The 5417-nt window shown below is 37.3% G+C and overlaps 1 non-coding gene and 1 pseudogene across 1 annotated transcript; one reads left to right on the top strand and one right to left on the bottom strand.

Moving 5' to 3' along the window:
- Positions 1–2547: 2547 nt before the first annotated feature.
- On the bottom strand, positions 2548–3984 carry LOC140853133 (uncharacterized; annotated as a pseudogene).
- Positions 3985–4666: 682 nt separating this feature from the next.
- Positions 4667–4773, top strand: LOC140853541 (small nucleolar RNA R71). Its single transcript, XR_012136611.1, has one exon. It is a non-coding gene; the product is annotated as a small nucleolar RNA R71 (small nucleolar RNA).
- Positions 4774–5417: the final 644 nt, after the last annotated feature.

Genomic DNA, 5417 nt, shown 5'->3' on the forward strand with positions numbered 1-5417 from the left:
TTGGTTTTAATCGTTGACCATTAACTTTAAAGATAACACCATTACTTGGGTTTTCTATCTCAACAGCTCCGTGTGAAAAGACTTCCTTTACTAAAAATGGTCCTGTCCATCTAGACCTAAGCTTCCTGGAAACAGATGTAATCTAGAGTTATATAAGAGCACCTTTTATCCGATATTGAAAGTTTTTTTCATAATGATTGATCATGAAATCTTTGGTTCGTTCCTTGTATATCCTGCATTTTCATAGGCTTCATTTCTAAGTTCTTCTAATTCATTCAACTGAAGCTTCCTATGGTTTCCAGCATTGTTCAAATTTGTATTTAGTTGTTGATGCCCACATGGCTTTGTGTTCTATCTCAATAGGCAAGTGACATGGTTTACCAAACACAATCCTATAAGGAGACATTCCTAGATTGGTCTTGAAAGTGGTTCGGTATGCCCAAAGTGCATCAATTAATTTCAAAGACCAATCCTTTCTATTGCACTAACAGTTTTTTCCAGGATCTGTTGATTTGTCGGTTTGACACTTCAACTTGCCTACTAGTTTGAAGATGATATGTGTGGCCAATTGTGGGTGACATTATACTTTTTCATCAATGTTGCAAAGGTCGTTACAAAAATGGTTCCCCGATCACTAATGATTGCCTAGGAAACCGAAACGGGAGAGAATATTTCTTTAAGAAACTTAATGACCATTTTGCTATCGGGTGTTCTACATGCAATTGCTTCTACCCATTTTGAAACATAATCAACTGCTACTAGAATATATTCATTTCCAAAGGAATTAAAAATGGTCCCATGAAATCGATCTCCTAAACATCAAAAACTTCAACTACCAAGATTGGGTTGAGTGGCACCATGTGTCGCTTGGTGATTCGACCCATTTTCTGACATTGAGCATAACTTTTATAATATTCATGAGCATCCTTAAACAAATTGGGCCAATAAAAACCACATTGGAGAACCTTAGCAGCAGTTTTCTTAGACGTGAAGTGACCCCACATGCTTGATCATGACAAAAGATAAAATATCATGACTTCGTTATCTGGGATATACCTTCTAATAATTTGATCAGGACATTGTTTAAAAGATAAGGATCATCCCAAATGAAATACTTCACTTGGGCAAAGAATTTATATTATCCTGCTTAGTCCAATGAGAAGGTATCTTACCTATGGCTAAATAATTTACAATATCAGCAAACCAAGGTTCAGTAGACACAGACATGAGTTGCTCATCTGGGAAAGATTCATTGATGGGTGGTTCACTAGATGGTGTGACTGAAATTTGGGACAAATGATCTGCTACAACGTTCTCAGTGCCTTTCTTGTCCCTAATTTCTAGGTCAAATTCTTGAAGGAGCAAAATCTATCTGATTAAGCATGCCTTGGCATCCTTCTTTGCTAGGAGATGTCTAATGGCTGAGTGATCGATGTAAACAATGGTGTGGGTCCCAACCAAATAAGATCTAAATTTCTCTAAAGCAAAGACAACGGCAAGGAACTCCTTCTCAGTTGTGGTGTAGTTAAGCTGCGCATCATTTAAGGTTTTACTTGCATAATATATCACTCTAGGCAGCTTATTTATCCGTTGACCTAAGATTGCGCCCACAACATGATCGGACGCATCACACATTAATTCAAATGGTTCAGACCAGACAGGAGGATGAATGATTGGAGTTGATACAAGTGCTTTTTTTAGAAATTCAAAAGATTCCAAGCACTCATGAGTAAATTCAAATTTGGTATCCTTTGCCAAAGATTAGTCAGTGGACGTGCTACTTTGCTAAAGTTGACAATAAACCTTCTATAGAATCCAGCATGACCTAAAAATGAACGTATTTCTTTCATAGATTTAGGTGGCGGAAGACTTGCAATTAGATCTATTTTGGCCTTGTCCACTTCAATCCCCTTTTAAGAAATGACATGGCCAAGAACTATTCCCTGTTTGACCATAAACTGACACTTTTCCCAGTTGAGAACTAAGTGCTTCTCCTTACATCGTTCTAGAACTAATTGCAGGTGATTCAGACACTCAGAGAAGGTTAGGCCAAAAACAGAAAAGTCATCCATAAAAATTTTTAGAAATCGTTCTATCATATCTGAAAACATGCTGATCATGCATCTCTGAAAGGTTGCCGGTGCATTACATAGTCCAAAGGGCATTCATCTATAGGCAAAAGTACCAAATGGACAGGTGAATGTAGTCTTTTCTTGATCTTCAGCGGCTATGGGGATCTGGTTGTAACCGGAGTATCCATCAAGAAATACTAAAACTCTTGTCCGGCTAGTCTTTCCAACATTTGATCAATAAATGGCAAAGGAAAGTGATCTTTCCTTGTCGCAGCATTCAACTTTCTATAGTCTATACAGACCCTCCATCCTGTTTGGGTCCTAGTTGGGATAAGTTCATTTGCATCATTTTGGACCACTGTTACCCCAGATTTCTTGGGTACTACTTGAACTGGGCTTACCCAAGAGCTATCAGAAATAGGATAAATTATTCCACTATCTAGGAGTTTCAGAATCTCCTTTTTAACTACATCCTTCATAGCTGGATTAAGCCTTCTTTGGGCTTCTCTTGTTGGTTTAGCCTCTTCCTCTAAGTATATTCTATGTTGAACTATAGAAGGGCTTATTCTTTTGATATCTGCTATGGTCCAACCTATTGCTTCTTGATTTGCTTTTAGAACTGACACTAACTCCTCCTCTTGCTTGGGATCTAGGTCTGATGCAATAATTACAGAAAAGTTTCTTTGGGTCCTAGATATGCATACTTGAGATGTTCTGGGAGGGGTTTCAGTTCTAAAATGGGTGCTTCCTCTATCGATGGTTTAGGTGATGATTTCACCATCTCAATGATTGGTTCAGTAGGAAGTATCGATTCCTGATTAATCTGATTTTCTTTAAGTATTTCATTGACATCCTCAGACTCATGGATTAACCAGAGGTTAGACTCTAGGTCGACTTCATCATCACTAATGTCAATGGATTCATAAATACCATCTTGGACTACATTGACATCAGCATGAGAAGAGGATTCCTGTTCTAAGTTAAAAACATTAAGCTCAATGGTCATATTCCCAAAGGATAACTTCATTAGACCATTTCGACAATTGATTTCAGCATTGGCCGTAGCTAAGAATGGTCTTCCTAAAATGATAGGTATATGTCCTTTAGGATTCGCAACTGGCTCAATCTCTAAAATAATAAAATCTACAGGAAAAATAAAATTTTCAACCTTTATCAGAACATCCTCGACCATTCCCTTAGGGATCCTGAGAGATCTATCGGCTAACTGTAATGTGATCCCAGTAGGTTGAAGTTTTTCTAATCCTAGTTGCTCATACACCGAATATGGAAGGATATTCACACTAGCTCTTAGATCTAGCAAGGCCTTTTTTATATTGGTTTCTCCAATAACACAAGAAATTGTTAGAGCTCCAGGATCCTTATATTTAATTGGCACATGACTAGATAGGTATGAACTGACACTTGCAGCTAAAAATACTTTCTTTGGTACATTAGTGGTCCTTTTCCTAGTGCAAAGATCTTTTAAAAATTTGGCATAAGTTGGAACCTAATGGATTATATCTAAAAGAGGAATATTAACTTGGACTTGTTTAAATACCTCTAAAATTTTGTCTAAATATTCAGATTTATTAGATTTCAGTCTGTTTGGAAAAGGAGCTCTAGGACTTTTAAGTACTGGACTAGGTGAATTTTCAGTTTCTGGTGCTTGAGGTTGAAAGGTAGTAGTTTTAAAAGGTGACTCGACAGATGAGTCCTCTATATCATCAAGTGCAACTACCTTATTGTCTATTTGTTTTCTCGATCTTAAGGTATGAATGGCATTTACACCATTAACTTGGTTTCCTTGTTGGGGTCGTGGACCATTTTGGTTCCTAGGATTTGGCTCAGGTTGGCTAGGTAACCTACCATGTTCTCGTTCACTAATGGTCGAAGCCAGCTGACTTACTTGCATTTCCAGACGGGCTATAGCTTGGGTGTTATTATTTATGAATTGACCCGTGGTTTGCATAAAGCTGGTATGTGTCTTCATCATGGCTTCTAGGCTTTTCTCTAAAGAGGTAATTTTCTTGTCATTATCATGGAAGCCTGGCGGGTTGTTCATCACTGGGTTGGACCTTAGATTTTGCTGATTGAAATTTGGATTGCCTACATTAGGATTCTGGGACCATGAGAAATTCGGGTGATTCCTCCAACCTGGGTTATATGTGGGTGCATAAGGATTGTTCAATGGTCCTTGATAGGTGGCATTCACCTATGCACACTCATTCGAGTAGGAACATTCTTCTAAGACATGGTCTAGTGCATTGCACCCTTTACACATGGGTGCAGATATTTGATTTACATTGGCTGGTCTCTATAATTCTAAGGCTTCCAATCTACGTGTTAAGGTTGCAATCTTGGCCTTTGATGCTAGGGTTGGTTGAATTTGATGCATTCCTCCTCTTGAAGGTGTAGCTTTATCAGGTTTCCTAGTTGTTTCCCACTGTAAATTTTTCTCGGCTAGGTCTTCTAAGAATTGCCAAGCTTCAGTAGTTTCTTTGTCCATAAATTGGCCTTGGTACATGGACTCTAGCATGGTTCTTGAGTTTGAATCTAATTCCTCATAGATGATCTGGCATAGTCTCCAAGTTTCTATTCCATGGTATGGGCATTGGGTCAAAAGATTCTTGAAACGATCAAAGTATTTTCAAAATAATTCACCAGCTAGTTGGTAAAATTGATTTATTTCATTCCTAATCCTAGCTGTTTTATGATGGGAGAAATACTTTTTCAAAAATATTCTCACAAAGCCCTCCCAGGTAGTGACAGAATGGTTTGGCAGACTATAAAGCCACTTCTTAGCATTATCCTTAAGGGCAAAGTTGATTAATCTAAGTTTGACCTCATCTTCTGTTAATTGCAGTTTCATGGTTACACATACCTCCTCAAATTCTCTAATAAATATATAAGCATCCTCTAATCCTGTGAATTTTGAAAGCATATTTATGATTTGAGGTTTGATTTCAAAATTGTTAGCTGTGGGTTGTGGCAACCTGATACAAGATGGTTGGATGGAGCCAACTGGATAACACAAATCCTTAAGGGTCATGGGTTGGATTGGTTCAGCCATTGGAACAACAGGAATTGACTCAATTCTAACTAGACGACCTGACACTCTTCTCCACACACAAGATGTACGGTTCTCGATGTTTATACAATTTTTTTTTATAAAATTTTTATGTATAAGAAAAAGAAAGAAAAGAGAAAAAGTTCTAAAGAAAAGATCCTAAGGAGTCCTAAATCTAAAGAAAAGTAACCAAATTAATTTAAATTTTAATAATTTTTTTTTTATTTTTCAAACAAGTGAAACAATAAATTAAACTCAATCTATCCTAGGGTTAACCT

This window comes from Elaeis guineensis, chromosome 13, assembly GCF_000442705.2.
Source record: "Elaeis guineensis isolate ETL-2024a chromosome 13, EG11, whole genome shotgun sequence".
Classification (NCBI taxonomy): domain Eukaryota; kingdom Viridiplantae; phylum Streptophyta; class Magnoliopsida; order Arecales; family Arecaceae; genus Elaeis; species Elaeis guineensis.